This window comes from Carassius auratus, chromosome 1, assembly GCF_003368295.1.
Source record: "Carassius auratus strain Wakin chromosome 1, ASM336829v1, whole genome shotgun sequence".
Taxonomy (NCBI): domain Eukaryota; kingdom Metazoa; phylum Chordata; class Actinopteri; order Cypriniformes; family Cyprinidae; genus Carassius; species Carassius auratus.
This window is the reverse complement of record NC_039243.1, coordinates 12,925,825-12,948,564: the sequence shown is the minus strand read 5'-3', so window position 1 is coordinate 12,948,564 and position 22,740 is coordinate 12,925,825. Positions and strand designations below refer to the sequence as shown.

Sequence of the window (22,740 nt, the reverse complement as noted above, 5' to 3'; positions counted from 1 at the left end):
CAAATCTCTTTAGAGCCAAAAAAAAAAGGAAACCAAAACAATTCTGACCTAGAATTATCGATTTTGGGATCCATAAAGAGGCCCAGAACATTTTTGATCATCACCACTAAGTTTTACAGAGAATCAGGAGGGCTCATACTATCACATCATCCATCCAAGTTTCTTTAGTGCCCAGATCCATCTGAGGAACGCCATACGCTGCTGCAAATCAGACTGAAAAATGGTCCCAATGTACAATATCTATAAGTTATAATTCTAATGACACCCTTTAAGTAACCTTCAGGTCACAGTTTAGCTTGAATGCAGAGATGCCTGCAGCAGGAGTTGCCGACTTCAAACTTAAACCACAATCCATGACTGAATCATATTCATCCATTTTTTGTGGATCTGTAGCTCAAAATGACTACTCCGCTGTCTCTAAAGAGGTTCCTAGGTTCATGTCTGGTGAATAAGAGTTCATACCAAAATTAAAATTCTGTTAAAACAGTTTAGTTGCTTATATTGTCGTGCTTATATTTTCCTGATAAAAAAAAAAATCTCAATCAGTATTAATAATTACAGATTGAATATTTGATTATTTGCCCAAACCCCTATTAAACTGACACTGTTAAATGTAACAAATGGTTTCGATTTAATTTAAATGCTGTTTTTATTCATTAAAAAGTTTCCACAAAAATACTAAGTAGCACAAATGTTTTCAACAACGATAAATCATAAATGTTTCTTAAGCACTAAATCAGCATATTAGAAAGATTTCTGAAGGATCGTGTGACACTGAAGCCCGGAGTAATTTAGCTTTGCCATTATTACATGAATAAAATATTTTTTCAAATATTAAGAAAACACTTCTTTTAAAAAAAATGTATAATAGACTACAGTATTATTGTTTTTACTGTATCGAATAAATGCAGCCATGGAGAGTATGAGACTTCTTTCAAAAATATTGAAAAATTCTCCCAGACCCCAAACTTTTGAATTGTCTGACATGGATGTCTTAAAGCCATGAAAACAAGAAGTGTAAGCTGCACTCACCATGTCCCTCTATGTCACGATATAGCTGTGGCCATGACTGCACTGACTGCAACAGAACACCACCAACCGCACAACGATCTGAGAGAGAGAGAGAGAGAGAGAGAATACACATTTATTAAACACACTCTTGAGGACCAGTGTTACACCACTGAGAAAATGCTTTAAGAGGCAAGAGTAGTGTGTTAAAGCCAGATCTGCAGAATAGACTGAGGTAATGGCTTGATTAATAATAGATGGGTGAAGCAGCTTTGATTGAATGACACTTCTTTGAGAAGTGTATCATTATAACAAATTTTCAAGCTTGTCAAACCCGCTCTCACGCTCACACTATATGCTGTAATAATGAAACCTGTGAAAGAAATAGTTCAGCCAAATCAACATTTATGTCATTTAATACCTGTTTGATTTCACTCTTTTCATTAAAATCTAGCCGTCAGCGGTAACTATGAAATGTCAGTTGCATCTGCACAGATCCAAACTTGATCAAGATGTAATGCTCCAGGTGATGTGTCAATAACAGCAAATGCATTTGAATAAACTTCTATTAAAAGGTTTGGGGTCGGTGGGATTTTATTTTTTATTAATTAATACTTTTATTAAGCAAGGATGCATTAGATAAATCTAAAGTGGCAAAAGTTTTATGTTACAAAAGATTTTTATTGCAAATACATTTTCATCAAGGAAACCTAAAGAAAAGAAAATCTGAAAATGTAATTTTGCATTTTAAAAGAATATTAAAACAGAACACCATTTACATTTGTAATAATATTTCATAATATTACTGTTTTTGCTGTACTTTTGATCAAATAAATATAGCCTTGAAGAGCATAAGAAACTTCATTAACAAATAAATAAATCTTACCAACCCCAAACTTTTGAATGCCAATTTATGATTCAGAAGACTTCAGAAAACATTTGGTCTATTTTTTTTTTTTGGAGCTTGTCAGCCACCAGCCACTGTATGCATCCACTGCATTAAAAAGAGCAGCATGAACATTAAGCCTGATGAAATCAGCAAGCTTTTACCTTTCAGTTCAAGAGCAGATGAATGAACGAGAGAGAAAGAGAAAGTATGAGTCTGTGTGGGTGTCCCCAAATATAATCAACTCATAGAAATAATACATGAAAGAACTTCAAAGATTTCAAGCACTGATGCAAACACCCGTTGGCTACTGTTAAAAACTGAGCTCAAAGCCCACATTCAGACAAAAAGCAGACAATACAATGTTGTAAAGGAATGATGCATTGTTTTGTTTCAGTGTGATGCTCTAAATCCCATCAGAAGCCTCCTCATCTAATGAGGTCACTTCCTACTCCAAACAGGAGCTGATCTACAACCAGCTTCCTCTTTCCCCCAAAGTCATTCAAAAAGACTTCCTGCTAGCGATGTTAATTTCGGTTAATTTTCCTAACTGGCCACCGAGGCTTATTAACTGATTATTAACAGTTAACCGACAAGATTTTTAATTAAAATTGAATTAAATTAGAAAAGATAAATGTCTGTCACCCATTAAAAATACTTACATTTGTTTCCCGGGGATTTATTTTACATGCACAAAAAGCAGCAAACATAAGAACATGAGGATTCACATGATCTTCATATCACATCACGCACCTGCAGTGCTCCTGTGAGAGGAGAACAACATAAAGCTGCGCTATATATAGCGAATAAATGGGCCTATATGAGATTATTTTGCTCACAAAGATTTGTTTTTATTGTGAATGTACACAAAGGCAAACCATTTACAATTCCGATTATCTTTATGACTGAAAGGAGTCGGCTAGTTGCTTCCACTGTTGGAAGGCAAAAACTCAAGTGATTGCGCTGGCGCCACATGCACACAGTTAAGCTTTGCTACACTGACAATGCAGCCGGTTCATTATCATAATAAAACACAGATATTCAAACATATGGGGAACAAAACACACTGCTCAGTTTAAATATGTATTAAAATCTGTGCTGTTAAGTGTTATCACCGTGCCGCCATGATGTTATGCAAAACATTTTGTTTTACGTGGCGATTGGAACGCGAGTGAAGTAGGATATAATAAATAATTTGGCATTCAAATAAGCCTACATCCCGGATATGGAAGCATTTGATTTTGTGTCGAATGAGAGACCCAGCATTGGTTTCAGTTTCATTTTAGCCTAAATTAATTCATTCTGGCTTGTCGCGTCGGCATTAGGCCCATTTCTGAATGAAATAATAAAATGTGACTTATTAATAGGCTACGCAACATACGTTTTTTTACTCTCTAAAAACGCGTAGCATTTTTAACCATGCAGCAAACATTTTAAAATATTTTGATAAATTATTGAAAATAAATAAATGACTTTTTCATCCGTTTAACTGATTGTATTAATCGATCAAAATTCTTAACGGTCGGTTAATGGTTAACCGGTTAAAATTAACATCCCAACTTCCTGCATTTTAAACATCTGGCTCACTGTCACGGTCAACCCCAGTGATGATTGCCTTTTCGTTATAGTATTAAATGGATAGAATTGTAGCATAGGAGTGGCATTGTGAATTTAAAGATCCCTGCATGCTTTTTGTTGAAATACGTGCATGAGCCACCAGGCCTCGTCTACCACAAATGTGGGTTTTTTAAAAATGTGAGCATCAATATCGGGTAAAAAGGCATATAGCTGGGTCAGCAGAATATTATACCAAATCAAGCAGGGAGAAACTGTGCATCTCCACACGAGAACCATTTCTCTGTTGTTCCTAACAGCGGAATTATTTCTCCTGATGTGACATCGATTGGCCATATTATCTGAGGGAGTCACATTCAGCACGAGCTCCTAAGTGATGTTAAACCACTACCAGAGACCGAACAACTGCAGATTTCAGATTCTTCTATGGTCACCACACAGTGTGACTTAAATGTGTTTAGGAAAAAGAGAGTGAGATAGATGTTGACCCAATGTGACTGCAATAGCAGATTCTGTGTAGGAGATAAACACATCAAAAAACTTTTTCATATGTCTAATACATATACATCCACAAAAACCATTTTTCCAGACCAGAACCTGGTTGCCTTACACTCACAGGGTAAAACAATTTCTTTAAATACACACACACAAACACAACAGCAACTAGTTAACTAGCCTCTAATTGAATAGTCAGTTTAGTACCATGACTAGTTCACAAATCTCAACCAACACTCACTTTATTTTCTAATGCTATAAAAAAGCAAAACAAAAAAAAAGCAAAAAGTTGAAAAACTCTGTTCCACTATTTAGAACAAAAATAGTTCTATGGAGTAATTGTTCCTTTAAATCCTCAATGAATCATTAACACTCATAACTTTTTAATAATCTCACAAAATTTAGGACTATCCTTGCCTTCCCTTGTTTTCTGTCAATCCCTTCAAGGTGTTTGCTGGCTTCCCTCATTCAAGACCTAAAAACATCCTTCTGCTCGCCTGTATCTACCCCCAGTGTTTTATTATACTCTATTTTTATTACAGTTTTATACTTATGTGCAAATCATAGGCTTACGTTGTATCCTCATTGAGCTAGGTGATGGAAGACATGCACACAGACGTGCTAACAAACGCATCACATACGTGAGATGTACCACAACTGGGTGCCGTCATGAGTCTGTCAGATATCGTTGCCTCTAATTACAGGTTCAGCCTCCCATAAGCAGACAGTGATGCAAGCAAACACGGTATGATTTAACCATTTGATGTACGGCGCTTTCACAACAGCATTCCACACATGCTCCAACAAACCAGTTTATCTGTTCAAAGAGGACTGGTGTAGAAACCTATACGCTTGCCTACTGCTGGAAGACAATGATTTCATCTCTGTCCAGTCCAGCAGAACGAAAAAATAAGCCTATGGCCCTCACAAAGAAAGACAGGGTACTACGCAATTGATTATCTAGAAAGCATAAAGGTATTGTATTAACAACAGGAAGTTTGATTCTAGATCAAAACAAGAACTAGGGCTGCATGATTGATCGCATTGGAATGGAAATTATTTTATTTGAAACAGGGACAATGCACAAATAAACATTAAACTTGTTAAACAACAGAATATGTCTTGGGCCAGGTTATAGCAACAATTGCTAATTTCCACCTGTAGACCCTGGGCAGGTATGACAAATTGTAAAAAATAACAATTTTAAATTTAAATTATGGATAAAATGATGTCCATTGAGATTACAGACAAAAACAAGTTTGCAGAAAAACAGAACCAGGGAGGCCATCAACCCATTTACTCTCGGTCTCCTCTCTCTCCAGCAAACACACTTAAACAGTTAAAATGTTCAAATGCCCACTTCTACCAGGCATGCGTCTGTTTCCTCCACAGTGCCTGAACAATTTCCAAACGCATTAGCCGTAAACTGTGCAGGCCCGGGCTGAACCCTGCAAACTTAAACAGTAGACAAATGTTCAGTGCCTCTATCCGTTCTCCTCCTCATTCTGTAGAAAAGCAGCACTGCACTCTTGGTCGTGTATGTTCCTTTGTTCAGTTGAGTGTCTGTGTCTGTCTAGTGAAGTGAGCCCTCCTGATCTGAGACCATGCTGACATGGATCACACTCGCTCCTGTGTGAATGTGTGTGTGTGTGTCTGCAGGCTCTCCTGCTTGGCTACCAGAGTTGGCATGGTGTTCCCGCTCCTTAAATGCAAGACTAAACTCCTGTTTCTGTGTGTGCGTTGTTGGCATGGTGCTGCAGGCTTCTACAGGCCGCCAAAGGCCTGGCGCCATGGTGACATGATGTCAGACGACCAGCTGGTGAGAAGGGCGATGTGCACTGGCACGTAAGTGTGTGCACGTGCATGCATGCATTCACACACAACTGGAGAAAATGAGCATGCTCTCGCTCTTTCACACATACATAGAATACTTCAGGTGCACAACAGACCCACCATACATTTTACAACCCACCATACATTTTAAAAATCGAACTATCAATCAGTTGCCTGAAAAATTAGTGCACTAACAGGTCTTAAGGAAGCCCTGTATAACTGACTCTTTACATAAGACTTGGTTTAAAAACCAAAGTGCAACAGAAGGGAAGCAAGCAGAACAAGTTTTTAAATTGGAAAAAAAAATGTAAAACTAAAAAGATATGAATATCCCCTAACATAAACGAAACATTACCAAAATAAAATAAAGCTTTAAAAAAGTTTACTTTATTTAGATCAACTGGAAAATGAAAATGAAACCCCCTTAAATTTGTCACTCTTTGTTATATTGCAGCCATTTGATAAAATCATTTAAGTTCTATCTTTTTTTCCTCAATGTACACACAGCACCCCATATTAACAGAAAAACACAGAATTGTTGACATTTTTGCAGATTTATTAAAAAAGAAAAACTGAAATATCACATGGTCCTAGTATTCAGGCCCTTTGCTGTGACACTCATATATTTAACTCAGGTGCTGCCCATTTCTTCTGATCATCCTTGAGTTGGTTCTAGACCTTCATTTGAGTCCAGCTGTGTTTCATTATACTGATTGGACTTGATTAGGAAAACCACACACCTGTCTATATAAGACCTCACAGCTCACAGTGCATGTCAGAGCAAATGAGAATCATGAGGTCAAACAACTGCCTGAAGAGCTCAGAGACAGAATTGTGGCAAGGCACAGATCTGGCCAAAGTTACAAAACAGTTTCTGCTACACTAAAGGTTTCTAAGTCAAAAATACGGGGTTGTTCTACCGTATTTAATATGTACATATTTATATAATAAGTATGCGCATAGGTGAATAATTCCCTCTGTCTATTCTCGACGACCACACTCCTGTCTGGTAGATGGCGGTAAATGCACCTTAAGTTGGTTTGCCAACCGCCAGTTAAACTCTAAAAGAAGAAGAAGAAGAAGAAAGGTTTCTAAGAGCACAGTGGCCTCCATAATCCTTCAAATGGAAGACATTTGGGATGACCAGAACCCTTCCTAGAGCTGGTCGTCTGGCCAAACTGAGCTATCGGGGGAGAAGAGCCTTGGTGAGAGAGGTAAAGAAGAACCCAAAAGATCACTGTGACTGAGCTGTGGATGAGATCAAGATATAACTTTTTGGCCTTAATTCTAAGCGGTATGTGTGGAGAAAACCGGGCACTGCTCATTACCTGTCCAATACAGTCCCAACAGTGAAGCATCATGCTGTGGGGGTGTTTCTCAGCTGCACGGACAGGACGAATGGTTGCAATCGATGGAAAGATGAATGCGGCTAAATACAGGGATATCCTGGATCAAAACTGTCTCCAGAGTGCTCAGGACCTCAGACCGGGCCGAAGGTTCACCTTCTAACAAGACAATGACCCTAAGCACACAGCTAAAATAGCATCTAACCTGACAGAACTGGAGAGGATCTGCAAGGAGGAATGGCAGAGGATCCCCAAATCCAGGTGTGAAAAACTTGGCATCTTTCCCAAAAAGACTCCTGTATTAGATCAAAAGGGTGCTTCTACTAAATTCTGAGCAAAGGGTCTGAATACTTAGGACCATGTGTTAGTTCAGTTTTTCTTTTTTAATAAATGTGCAAAAATGTCAACAGTTCTGTGTTTTTCTGTCAATAGGGAGTGCTGTGTTTGCATTAATGAGGAAAAAAATAACTTAAATGATTCTAGCAAATGGCTGCAATATATTACAAAGTGAAACATTTTAAGGGGGTCTGAATACTGTCTGCTAAATGACTTAATGTAAATATATATACAATAATTTTCAAGACACAGAAAAAAAAAAAAGCAGGTCATATGGTATTTTAAAGTGTCTTAATATTGTGTTGGAGTCCCCTACAACAGGTCTAAAATGCATCTAAGGTCAGAAAACTTTTTTCTCAGAACATACAGTTAATATTACAGTCAAATGCCAATGATCAGGAAACGATTCGTTCCAAGCAAGTTCTGAGCAAACCCCTCCCTTCTATAAGCCTACTCTACTCTGATTGGTCAGCTGGCCATGCCTGTTGTGATTGGTACAGAGTGGAGTCATTGAGCCCGTTAGCCAGCGCTACCATTGCCAACGCACCTTTACATATAACAATATAGTGCTCCAATACGTTCTTATAATAAAAACTAAATACAAAATCACTTACACAAGCGAACCGTGCCCACTTTTAATCAGAAAGCAGAACATCTTCATCACATGCCCACCAGCCTTAACTAACTCACTCGTCTCTCCCAAATTAACCCTATAACTGCCAGTGCAGCAAAAGAAACAGCAATTTCACAATTATTATAAAGTCTGTGTGCTACACTACATTTTTTATTATTAAACGAAGTAATTAGAACAACATCAGTCCACAATAATCAACATATTCTTAAAAAAAGAATGGCTTCACAGCAAATTATCAGAACCACTTTAGTAATACAGTTATATGGTTTACATGGAAACCTAAAGCTGCACTAGAATACATCATACATTAACACAAAAACTTGATATTTTGAACACTCATTTGAAAATGACGTATCAATCGTACTTACGAGTTATGGATTGGAGAGCTTGTTAGTCCAAAATATGAAGATTAGAAGCCAATGAAGATAAAAGCCAAGATTAGAGAAGCAGTCCTTGATAAAATGGCAAGCACACAACAAAAAGTTTGAATTGTATTTCGGTTGTATTCTTGAACACAGCGTCTTCTCAACATGATCAACATAAGCACACTAATAGCAGAAGTGATTGTGGGCAGGCCAGACTCTGTTCGTATTTCACGGGAAGGCGGGGATTATCTAAATGTGTTACCCATCGACGTATACCGGTAACAGGCAAAAGATTCGAAAATATGACGACTCGTTTAGGTGACTGAGTCGACTCTCTCTTTTGAGAGACGATATCTTTATTTATCATGCACTTTTTTGATTAACTTTGCAGATTGTTTCCATTTAAGAATAGCCATGTTTTAAACTGCATATGAGATATTTTCCCAAAAAATATATGACCTGCTCTTTAAACACTTAAAGGTGCCATCTGTAATGTTTGGCAAAAAAAATCAAGTCATACTCCACATTCCATAACAGATGGGGGCAGTATGCCTCAATAAAGTGAATTGGTCTACTCTAGAGTAACAAACGAGAAACGGCAAAGTCTCTATGCTCCGCCCCTACTTTCACAACAACACTACAGCAATAGCCGAAGCCTAACTGTGCGTTCACACCGCCGGCGTCTAGAGCATCAAAAATCGCTCTTGCCGCTCTGCTCACGACGCTGCAGAAAGATTTGTGAGCGCTCAGACGCTCTAACGTAGATTGAATGCTTATTTTGTATTTAAAGCAGCCGCAAAGCAAACAAGCTTGTTGATCTCGTGCAGACTAACCACAAGGAGTTATAAGTTAACCTCATTAAATATTGTTGTGGACGAAATATTATGATCCTTTACTTAAAATGAACAATCTCAGACACCTTGGTCCACGTATCACTTTTAACTTATTTTGTATGTCCTTGTACGCAAACAGGGACACATCATAGATTAATACAAACGCTAAACAGCAATAATCAACCTGTCCTTTATTCTGCTTGGGAACTAATTTGCCAACTCTCAAGCATTCACTGTGAGACACACGCAATTGACTCTTTTCACACGCTTTCACGCCACACATCAATTTTTTCACGCACAGAAAAACCACGAAGCAAACAGGACATGGAGACCAACAGACTGAACAGCCTTCGATACATTTCTATGTTATAACTTCCCGAAAACAAATACACAAACATATAAAACAAACTTCTAGTGAAATACTAACAGCATCTAACTTACCAATCGAAAAGAAATGTTGCAAGTTCAAGTCCATCAGTTGTCTCCAGCGATTAAAAGCAGTGCCGATGTTTACTCTGGTTCGGCCCCTTTTCTTATCGGATTTGATTTGTGATTCCAGCACTATAACTTGACATTTTTTTTTAATGACATCATCGCCCTTATTTCTTCTCATTCTTTTGATGCGTGTAGGTCATGTTATGGATATTTTTACCTCAATTTTTGCATATGGCACCTTTAAACCAATAATAATTAAAAAAAAAAAAAAATTATAATTCAAACTTTTGCCTTATGCCATGTCAGCATTCAGAGTTTTTTATTGCAAGAAAAAACTTTTAAAATAAATAAATAGGTAAATGAACAAATACTTCTAACCATGGATATAAGCTGGGGCTTTCATCCACAGAAAAAAAGTATTTCCGTTTTGATTGACATCTTGACCCATACCAAACAGACACTATAGTATGGACTACTTCACATTAACTATCAAAACACTCTTGTAATATGCTATTCTTTTTCAGAATTACAAAATGACACTGTTAAATTCGGGTCCATTTAGCAGGCTGGCACACAAACCCCCCACACACACTTATGAACTGGCACACAGATGCTCTGGCCCAAACTGCTCTTGGCATGGTGGGTGCAAGCTAGCACAGCTGGACCTCTCTATATCCCACAGAGGTTGAAACTGTGAACGCAAACACCTTAAATGACAAAGCTTTAGGTCAGCAGTTCCCCCCACCAGTAGATCCTCACAAAAGGACAGAAAAAAAAAAGAGAGATCAGTCTTGTTAGCACATGATATTATTTCTGAAGGAGAAAAAGAGAGTTGGGGGGGTAGGAAGGCAAAAGCCAACCAAAAAAAAAACCTTAACACCTTTCCACTGTAGACTCAAGTTCAGTAAATACAGTTAAGCATGATGTCAGAGCAGTGGCATGATCGCTTGAATTGCTTACATCTGTGAAAACAAACTAAAATAATCTGTCATTTATGGTAAATACATAAACAGTAAAGAGTCTAATTTAATCCATGTACACACAATTAAAATAATACATTCCGTTTTCGTAAAATAAAAAAAACCGGTACCACTTTTTGCCGTCTCAAGTTTCCCTTTCCTTGAGTATGTTTGAGAAGAGAGCAAAAATAGATACAAACACAACATAGGCCTATAGGCTACTTATTGCCTTTCATTTTGTTAATCTTTTAAGTTAATGTGTTTTGGATATTTTTACATAATTTTGTGTGCGTTTGTCCTCAAACTAATCTATGAGGTAGCTCTCTGTAAGCAGATCAGAAAACTGAAGAAGTCCACTATATAGTACGGAAGTACACATATTTGGATGCAGCAATCTGTATGTCAAGTCACAATGGGTTAATGGGTTAATCAACAAATTACTGGATTGAATCAATTTAAAGATTGAATCCATTTAACAGTGATACTTAACTGCACTTACCTACTGAAGACTTATTAAATCACCTACTCAAAAGTACTAAAAGAATCATTAAATGTAATGGTTAAGGAATCAGAACTAGAATCACTGAATTGCTTATGATTCCCATCCCGACTCTGCACTGTCTGTGTGACACTCAAAAATACTTGGTGAATAAGTAAGCCAAGACAGTCAAGATGATTGGCAGCTTTGTCTACATGAATCAATATCATTTCAAAGTCCCACTGCACAGTAGCTTGAAAAATATATTTTTTAAAAAACACCTTCTGTACAGAAGGTAAAGGAGTATCCCTGGTCCTAATACCCAATTCTAAAAATAAGCTTTGGAAAATAGCAAGCGTATTAAGATTAACAGTGCAGTATGGTTTTGCGCAGATTAAAAAAAAAATCTTTCAAGAGTCGTAAAGCTGCTCTGGATGACAGCTGTGAGGGTGGACAGATGGTCCGCTGGCCTGTAGGGGAGAAGCCAGCGAGACTGTGTCAGGACAGGGTTACTTGGTCACCAGTGAGAAACCGTGATACCAAAAAGCTTGTTTCTGCAGCGCAGCGCCCAGCGGCCATGATTAGCATTTAATGACTCTTGCTTACTGAGAGCAGTACTCCCTCAAAAAAAAAAAAAAAAAATACGGTTACGAATGCTGCTAGCCTGCAAAAGAACCATAAAAAGTCTTGAGACTGCCAATGCAAATATGGTTACAACTACTGTTGACAATGTTTTTTAATTTTTTTTTTTATATTGAAATGAAAATCAGAGTAAAAATGCGAATACAAATGCTTTTGTAAGTTAAAAAAAAAGGAAACATTTGCAATCAATCTAGGGTTTTACAATATACTGCTAAGACATAAGCTGGTAAACATTGATAAATCAAATATGAATTGTATCATGACCAGTTTTGGGTGTATCATGTTACTTTAATTCAATTACTTATCCACTGAAAAAACTAATATAATTGGTCATTTTTAGGTAATTTAATCAAATTTACTAATGAAGTCAAAGGTGTCGTGACGTGGCAAAGTATGGTGACTCGGAATAAGCGCTCTACATTTATCTCATCCAAAGTGCGCACACACACACAGAAACATGGGCAGCCATTTTTTGCTGTGGTGCCCGGGGAGCAGTTGGGGGTTCGGTGCATTGCTCAAGGGCACCTCAGTCGTGGTAAGGTGGGAGAAAGCACTGTACATTCACTCCCACTCAAGTCCTTGTGATACATACTGTAAATAAACAGTTCTAATGTCAATGTTGAATTTGAAATCTAAATGTATATTCTAAAGTTAAAATTGAATGCAGGGACTTTAACCCTCTGCACATTCACTTGCTGTTTTTCCTGATGTCAGAGAAAAGAACCTTAAATACTCAGACACAGATCAAACTAAATGTTTATTTACACCAGGAAAGTCTGGACCAAATACAGTGTTGATTTTATTTATTTATTTTTGTGCGGTTTGCCTTCACACTGCCCTTTTGCAAGTGAACCAGAAATTGTAAATTTCTAAGGACATCCATTCATTGGACAGAAATTATCAAGCAGTAAAAAACAGGAGGATCAAAAATAGGCTAATCATGGAGATCTTTCATAGTGCAATTATTATTTTACTGATTTTCTTTCATCAGTTACAAACGCAGTATGAAGACACTTATGAACATCAGATGAGACTATATCATCTATACCAGCGGTTCTCAATTCCAGCCCTCGCGACCCCCGGCTCATTGTGTAGCGCAAATCCGTGAATGAATGTTCCGAAGTGAAGTAAACTTCAACAGATTTTCCCTGCTCAGGGAGTAGGGAGCAATGAAAACTGTGTAGAGACCATGCCAATCGTTCAATCGTTCATGCACGGAGCTCACTTCTAACGAGCTGATTATCTGAATCAGGTGTGTTAAAGAGAGACATGCAAAATGTGCAGAGCAAATGTCTCAACTTTCAATTGCTACGTTACCAAATGTAGCGAACACAGCACTTTCCGATAATGCAACTCCAACTATGGGAGCCTGTCAAATCAAAAGGTGCAGTGCTTTCTGCAGTTGGGTCAGATCGAGGTCGGTTCATATTCACACCTTAAACTAACTGTTTGGAACTTTGTTTGGAACCGAACCGAGACCACCTTTTCAGTTGGGTCTTGGTTCGGATGTTTGGTGTATTCACACCAAAAAGATCTGCACCAAAAGGGGAAACGAACCAGAGTAAGTTTCAATCGAACCAAACAAGACAGGTGTGAATACATCCTAAGAAATCAATCAAATCTGTAAAGGGTCTACTTTTATTTGTGTACACTAAAAACAACAACAAAATATTGTGCTTTTGTAAAATAAACAGCTTTCTGCTGTTTTGTTCTCCATTAACTACTTTCTGAAACGCATGCAAAATGAACAAACTCTGCAAATACTTGTAACACAGATGTGAGAAATGTCTATAGAACTCTTGAAGTGTCTTTAACATGAACCAATTCAAATCAATCTGTATGAAACCAACACGAGGTACAGTCTTTGCAGATTCAGAGCTCATTATCTGATCATTATCAGTGATTAAAAGGGGCAGTGGCTTGAAACCCACTGGTATTTTGCTACCATATAATAAAAATGGAGATATGATATAGACCAAAAAGTAATGTGAATGTTTACACTTCAGCATGATGAATGTTACACTCTAGGAATGTTTAGATCAGTGTTTACTGATCTACTATCTGATGTCAATGTTTACAATGTGCTAAGCAATAAAAATTTAGTTGATAAAATATCAGAATATTGTTTATGAAGAAGTGCATGGTAATAGAGACAAAGCATATGTGACAGCTAATGTACAGTATTTCGGTGTGTATGAAATATTGTACTCATTGCTTTGAAAAGTTTAATGTTTATAGCTTGATACATGTACCCCTGGTTTCACAGACAAGGCTTAATCTTAGTCCCAGACTAAATTACTGAGCCGTATTAACTGAATGAAACTTGCACTGACACACCTTAACATGTCAGTGCAACACCAGTAATGTTCTCTTCTAAGGCACATTTATAAATTAAAACATTTTCTTAAAGTGACGTTTCTTCCTTACTGTGACGTACAGCTTCTGGAATGTAGGGCGGGATTTCCCCCTTCACCAGGAGTTTGAATGACAGGCGGTCTGACCAACAAGACAGAGCAGCTTACTTTTGGAATGAAACTACTGGCCTAAGTCTTAGCTTTACAAACAATAAATAGTACTAAATAATAAAACATCTCTTTAATGTGACCTATCGCTGTAGCACCTCAGTTCTAGCGGTTCTTATGTGAATCGATCTCTTCCTTCTAGTTATAGCATGAAATACACATGAATGAACATCAATTTCCATTTCCACCATTTTACAGTGTGACTCTACTGATGTTAATCTATTCAATCTCGTCGTTTTTTATTTTTTTTTATTAGATAAAACCACAGATAAACTGTGAATAAAGTTGAATATAGGCCTCCTGCAGTGAATCCATGTGGTTTCATAAGAAAAAATGTCCATATTTCAAAAGTAATAAACACTTTTTTTTCACTTCCAGTATCTGTCATATGTGGGAGGCATAAAGTAAAGATCTGTTAAGTAATAAACAATTCAAAAGATTGTTACTTACTGAGTAATTAATTTATTTTTCAGACAAAGTAATTAGCAAATTTAAATAAAATATTGATGATGCAACTATTAGTAAATTAATCACTTTAAAGTAACTTACCCAAAACTTAACACAAAAAAAAAAAAATAGGACATTTTAAAACTATTTCATACTGATATGAAAATATTTTTCAGTCAAAATGCTAGAGATTTGATCACATGTGCACACTTTATAAAGGTTGTTAGCAGAAGATAGAAGCTCTTGCTCTCTTCATTCGCTTGAGGCTACAATTTGGCTAACAAAGTTGGTGAGCTGCAGGTCGATTTAATGCTGCTAGATTCTGTCCGAGTACAGAAAATGATTACACTATTACACTAACACTCAACTTCTAATCTGCAAATTTCAACAACAAATTAAATTTCAGGGCATTTTCTGAACTGTTTAATAGATATACTCCCCAACATTCTACCAGCTAACCAACCATAATAAGGTCAAATGAAAAGACTGAAGAAAATTACACTCACAAAACCGTACTATGGCAGGACTATTACATGGCAGCATAAGCTGATTTTAGCCTTTTTCCGTAAAGAATGGCATAAAAGAGTTAAAAACAACTGCAGAAATCATCACACTACACTACATTTTGGTTATGCAATGAAGTAAACAAACGCAATGCAAATACAAGTACAGGCTTCTGCTTTGTCTAACACAAACTGAATTAGATCATAATGAGATCAATCCATGTAGGTGTACAAGAGAGTAATGCAGTTTAGGCCCCGTTTGCAAGTTCAGTCTTGGGTGATCAGATTACAAGTGATCAGACCTGCATACAACACGTGCAGAATGTTTTCTGATCCAAACCAAAAGTGGGAGGTAGTCCATATCGCAATTACATGAAAATTACATCAACCATTGCACTCATCTGTCAATCAAGCAGTGGTTTTAAAATTAGCTATTTATGCGTCACTGATAAATTATTACAACCTATTAATTTCTAAATGTGTCATTAATGTTATTGTGAACGATTCATCTGTGTGTTTTGAAAAATTGAGCTCATAATTTTGATCAAAACATCGCTAAAACGACTTCTCTCCATTGATTCTATCATTAAATCTGCTCAAACTCCGCCCCATTTTCAATCGAACTTCTGTTCACATCAGCCTCAATACAACCAACAACCAAAATAACCAAGTACCTTCTTGACTTTTTTTTTTTACCCGTTTCACTTCCATTACATCTTACATTACCACTTCTTAAAAACTTTATACCAATTATAATGCATGCAAGTAATGATTTATATTCTTAAAAGGTATTAAAATAAATCTCACCATTCAGCTCTCTACGAAATGCGAAAACAGTCTGAACATTTACACATGCAAATCCTATTTTTCCAGAAGAAACCAGCTCTTTTTAAACAAACAACCTGCTTGTTTGCTTCCACTTTATGCAAAACAAGCATTTGGATTTTTGGTCGAAACTTTTCCACTGAACTCCATGTTATATCAGATTAACCTACAGGTTACGGTTATAAACTTATTTTTTTTTTTTTTTTTTTAAACAGGGTTTTAGAAGTTCGGCAGTGATAAATGACACTCAATTATGTTCATTTATAATTCTGTGAGGTATCTCTGGCAACAGGACAACCAATGAAGAGAAGTGACCAGCTCCAGTTAAAGGGCAGGATTTCCGCTGTGGCCAGTGGGGTTTATAAAATCCTCCTGCACATTTATCAAAATCACCTTTAATTAGGAACTGCAAAGGAAAGGCAAACCACAAACTAACATACACAGACCTGAAAGAGGGGATGGTACTAATCAAAGAGCACACAAACAAACGGGCAAGTCATTGCAAAGAATTCACACAAAACCCATTCACAGATAAACAAGCATTATAAACTATTCTCACCATACTGGTTCCAGACATAACTCAAAGCACACACATTAAAGACCTTTCCACTGGAACGAAGCAGGACAGGCGTAAAGCCTGTACCAATGACTACAGGTTGGCAATCTGCATTCAGGTGTCTGAAAATGTACAAAGAGAACTCTACTTTCAGTGTCCAACTCACTCACACACAAACTTTAATACAGATACATGCCTTCAAAAGTACACAAACCATATTCAACACTGCCAGACGATCACATTGATATGTATAAGAAACACTTCATACTTCAAACCCAAACTTATATACTATATACTCACAAGTCGAGAGTACTTAAGGCTGGGGACAACGGTCGGTCATCAATGAATGTCCGTCGGGCTAGTTTGTTTGGTATGTTTCATATGTCGGCTCTCATTGGCGGCAATTTGCAAAATTCAACATGTTGAATCAGCGTTGCAGCCGTCGACAAGCGTCAGAACTCTGATTTGATTGTCTGGTAAGCGAATGAGTCAATGCGCGAGAATTAAAAAGTGAAAGTGATGAAAACAAGTAAATGAAGGTGGCACACACTGTTCTAATGTTACATGATCTTACCCAAGTGTTCCAATATGCAAATATTTTCATAACATGAGCCACTTAAATGAAAGTTATCAACATAACTGATATTCAAAATGGTTATCAAAGAGCTGCTTTGTTTACATTTCATATATCTGTGTATATCTCGCATATCCTTGTTTCGATTTCTCCTTTTGAATGATTAATATATTCTATTGAAAGCTGCTGATATAGACAGCTAATTCATCTCACAAAAGCGTAGAATGCACGTGTTAGTTTGAAGTCGGCTGTAGTTTGGTCAAGCGCAACTTTTCTATCGACAACGAGCGTCAATCTCGTCAGTTTTCGCCGCCGCTAGTTCGTTGATGTTGGCTTAGTGTGTCCCAGCCTTTACAATTAAATCACTTTTACTTGTGATTCAAACTTCTGCTCAAACCCTGTAAAACAAACAATTTGTAGTTGAGTTATAAAGTTATATTCTTTGTATTGAGTTATAAATATTCTAACTAATAAATTAAACAAGGTAGATCACTTGAAACTAATTGAGAATGTTAAACAATTATAATTAATGACAATTACAATATTGTGCTACAGCGCCACACTGGTCAATATGCGTTACTGCAGGATCTCACATTAGACTATACCAGATCAAAAGAATGTAACAACAAAAATATTTGACGATTTCAACATCGTCAATTATGTTGACTTATCAATAAGTCAATCTATTTTGGCCTATACTGAAATAAAAGTATTACTTTATACATGAAACATTTTTTTCAAACCCCAATGACATTTTAACAAAAAAGGGGATATTAATCCAAATGATTTAGCTGCTCTTTAAATTACAAAGAAAATAGTTCGGCAAATAAACAATGAAAAATATTAATGTAATGGGTGAAGGAATCTTTTAAAACACAAAATTAACTTCACATCCACATCTTATTTTTGATTATATTTGAGTTTTCGTGATTTAAAAACTGACAAGATAATTTGTTTATTCATCCATCAACAGTTATCGGCTACAGTTATTGTTGGCCAAAAGACAGTAGGTTGCTATCATCAGTCACCTCTGGGCATACCACAACTACAGCCAAGCCTGTGATACAGAACACCAGCAATATCTGCCAAATATGAAAATGGGAGAGACATTGAAAGAGCAAGACACTACAATTGCATCAGAAGAAACAATCAAATCATTGTTTCCCTTAAACTTTCTCCCAAACTCGCTTCGACTTCATTTGCATGTTTAACTGGCAGATAAATTCTATACGAGCGTTGCAACACCTATTCAGTGAAAATAATCATCATCAAAACCAAAGAAAATCAAGGAGCCTATGTCTTATTAGATTTTTATATTATACATTAAATAAATAATATACTAAAGTTATATTTACAAAAAAATTAAATGTGAGTGATGCTTCCATGTAAATCTCTACGCCACAATGCTAGAGTGTTGTGTTTTTTTAAAGCATGTTACTAAGTGGATAGGATTTTTGCACATTTATGCACCGACAGAATGTAAACAATTTTACTCAAAGGAAGTGAAAACTGAAACTGAAAATGAAAACGGTGTTATAATTTACTCACTCTCGTGTCACTACAAACCCTCTTGATATAATATGGAGATATTTTAAATAATGTCCTTATTCTCTTCCATGCAATTGCAATTATTTGGGAATGGAGCTTTTAAACTTCACCAAGAATGCAAAGGCACCAAATGTGCAATATACCACAAATCTCTTGAAGCCAAAACAACAATAACATTATTCTTTTCACAGAATATTTTACATAAACAAAACAGAGCTGAACAATTCATTCACAAAGTACACTGATCTGGTTCTTGAGGAATCAGCAGTGAATAATGACTTCAATTTCAGTGAGTTTGACACAAAAATTTGATATGAACTGGAATATAGTGCATTGCTACTTTTCTGATGCTCTTATTTCCTTTTTGTCTCCATTTTTTGCAACCGCACGGAAAATTTGCAGCCAGAATATTGCTTAAATTTCTCCTTTTGCATTTGATGGAAGAAACTCCACTATTAATAAATAGATACTGTATCAATCAATATTCCATTCAAATCAATCTAGTGAGCTGCTTTGTTCCTTAGAAAGCTCTTAAATGTGTAAGCTTAGATTACAAGACAGTGTGTGCACGGCACTATAGTTAACTTACCTCGAACACCCTTCAGGTTTCAGAGTCTCCCGTTCTCCCTCATCTGAAGACCATGCAAATAATTTCCACTGTGAAAATTTGTGAGCGCCTCTTCTCCTGTAGATTAAACCAGTGAGCTCAGGAGATCACAGACTCTATCCGAACACCTGTGGAGAAAAAAAGCAATTCAGAGTCAGACCACCAACATACACATAACCACAGAAGATCTGAAAGACAGTAGTAGATGTTTGTCAGAGGTAGAGGTTGTAGACAGATTTTCTTTTTTGAGCATTTATTTTTGATGTCAAGTAGAATTGGTTGCGCCCAGATTATGTGGAACTCATAAAAGCGATGATGAGATTTCATGATATTTGTAAGCGAGGTTCCAAATAATGCCAGTGCAGTTCAACATTATTCGGCAGCAAGAAACTCAAAATTCAATAAAGAAAAAAACTGTTCTCAAATATCACAGTATGCAATATTTCAGACAAAAGAGAAAAAAAAAGTGTTGGGCTTCTCTTTATTGCACAGCAACTCGGGACAAATACTTGCAAATTATTGCTGAATGCTGCGGCAAGGCGAAGCCAAAACGAATAAAACGCTAGCCAGAATAAATCCGAGAAATATAAGAACTTTCCATAGTTCTAACAAACTTCACCACATGCTAATTCTTGACAAAGCCAAACCTACGGCAGCAATTACATGACTCACTTTGTGGATATGCACAACAAGAACTCCATTCTCTAAACGCACAAGCTGACTAGTTAAAAGAACCAGGGAAGATTTCCCTGTAGTCTACAAGAATGACAAAACAACATTCAAGGTTCAGATCAGAAAAAATAAACAAGCATTGCATTAGCACACCGTCATGTTTCTTTAGAGATTTTGAGTAAAAATGAGCATGCGAATTGGGCTCCCAAACACACAGTAGTTAAATTATAAGATATTACTTCTTAAACTCAACAAAATGCATCTGTATCTTAAAAGGTCACTCCTTCCTCACCAAGAAAAAAACTGCAATGTATTACCCCGATAGCATGCATTCAGCAATTTAGTACACAATTTGTGCATTGACTCCTCACTGTGAAACAAGTTTGAGGCTGTTAATAAACCTAACTCCTCATCAATATCTAAATCGTGGTCTTGAGCCAGTCTCGGCAAGTTCACAACACTTTATAAAAGACCAGTCTTTAAGGTTCGTACATAATGCAGTAAAAGTCACTTAAGTTCAAACCAGGGCAACCAAAGGTTGTAATACCTATAAATAAAACATTCAGTGTTATATATTCATGCTTGGCAAACCACACCCAGCAAACATGGGCTTTCCTTTTGAATAATATCACAAATATGCAAAGTATGAGAGCTCCTTGACTGTGACAAACATATCTATACTGAGCACATTTCAAGCACAAAACTTCCTATGGTCAAATAGATTTTGACAGAATTTCTGAAGAAGGTTTGTGTGGTTTCTTTATGTTTTTACTCATTTGTGATCCACCCTGCTGTGTGTGTGCAGGCCTGGCCTCTCTCGAGTAACCCAACACAGATACCTGCACACGGAGGAAGCTAAAAGACAACAAAACACCATTTATATCTGCAGTCCAGAGGCGTATCACGTTTGGCTGGATATACGGTTTCAAAACGAGGGTTTTAGCAACACTGTAAGAAAAGTAAATGGGGCTTGATGTAACAATGGAGAGCTGTGAAAACACGCTGCTGCGGCCTCACGAACTTCCTTGTAACCTGCTGGATTCTCTGAAGAGGACAAAAAAACCGAGGAAAGTTTAGGGAAGCAACGGCGTTTACACGGGAAACATACGTGTTTTGAATGTAAAAGGACTGTGCATTCTGAAATAAATGTTTTTAAATGAACAGTTGATATGTGTTGCGATTAAAAGTTAGGTATGAGACAGGGAAAACCCCGGGGTGGGAAAACAAGCTTGTTTTAGCATCTCCAGCCATAATGGCATCTGCAAGAAAGTTATACGTGCCTTCCTATGAATGCATGTTTTTTAAGGAAAATCTATTACACGATCTAATTAAATTAAAAAGTACTTAGTCTATTTATTTGTGACGTTTAAAATCAAATAATCCGAGATGAGACATTCTTTGGGGTTTCCTAAATCACGTATAACTCAATGGGAGCAAGGCGAATCGAGCATGGAAGAAAAGTATGAACGAAAGCAAAACAAATCTTACCCATGTGGAGCACGACAACAGCAAATATTCCACATAAAGCACTTTTCCCATTGCAATTAAAGAAAATAAATCAGGGCTCCGCCAATTCCATTCCCACTGAAAAAAGTGAAGTTATTCCACAAGCGAGCGCATTCCCCTCATTATAATCCTAGAGGTATCCCATTTTCCAAAGAAAAAAATCAGGAGCATGGATGCCAGAGCCTTCTCGCTAACAAAGGAAGCCGACAATCCTCAATAAAACCCAAAGAATCGGTGTAGAAGAAAAAAAAATCTCAGCTCCGGACTACAAATGGGCAAACGGCGGATCCAAGACGTCCCAAACTTGTGCAGCCCTTTTTTCTCTCTCGAAGAAGTTGTTCCTGTTTCGCCAAAGCTTTGGGGGAGGGGAGCTATTTTATCAAGCTCCTGGCCAAAGACAGAAAGCGAGAGAGCTTAAAATCCCGCAGGCTCTTGTGTGCTAGAGAGCCACTAGAATAAACGCTTTAAAACACGTCTGCGGTGTATTAGTAGAGCGAGTGATATGCGTTAAAAATAGCAGTGGATCAAATAATAACCGCAGCTGGCTGCAGCGACACAAAGATCTCTTCTGAGAACCAGCGTCAGTCCTCATAAACATTACATCCACACACGTGTAGGGCTATGTTTCTTGCGATATCCTTCGACATCATATGTTTTAGGTGCAAAAATGATACTCTGTTTCCTTTATCCTTTGGACTGCTCTCCTTTACAGTGGTTGGGAAAAGCCGCTATATTTTAATGGTGAAAAGTGTGCTGTTGGAAAAACACAGAGGGGTGTCCGATTCCGCGCGAAGGGGCTTCGGGAGCGATTCAGTCTCCCCAAAACGTGCTAGTCGCAGCCTTTCGTTGTGAAACTAGGGTGATTTAAATAGCTCACGGCACTAACATGGCTTCCCCCATCAGAGATGAGCGAGTGCTGCTGATGTGTGCTCGCCACCCCCCTCTCTGATCCGGCCGGATGGTTCAGTCCATATTGTAATAAGTAGCGATTCTAGGTCAGGTTGACTCGCCAGTGAATATAGTGACTGACGCCGGAGATCAATTCGAGCCACTGTGCCAGAATCCACCCGAAATTCTTTGTTATTCAAATCTATGCAATTGCTAATCAACGAAAAGAAGAGCTCACCTGTGTAGTAAAGACATGTTGAATCCTAG

At 37.2% G+C, this 22,740-nt stretch overlaps 1 protein-coding gene across 3 annotated transcripts in view; it reads right to left on the bottom strand.

Moving 5' to 3' along the window:
• Positions 1 to 22,740, bottom strand: part of LOC113067895 (B-cell CLL/lymphoma 9 protein-like) — a 99,024-nt gene that overhangs the window by 28,134 nt on the left and 48,150 nt on the right. The window contains exons 1-3 of one of the 3 annotated variants that reach the window (XM_026240577.1): positions 21,568 to 22,630; positions 19,390 to 19,535; positions 1,033 to 1,110 (exon numbers count right to left, since the gene is read on the bottom strand). The gene's annotated coding sequence lies outside the window, so the exon portion shown is untranslated. Of the gene's footprint in view, positions 1 to 1,032; positions 1,111 to 19,389; positions 19,536 to 21,567; positions 22,631 to 22,740 lie in introns of those variants that run through there. The other 2 variants (XM_026240411.1, XM_026240493.1) reach the window with 2 other exon arrangements.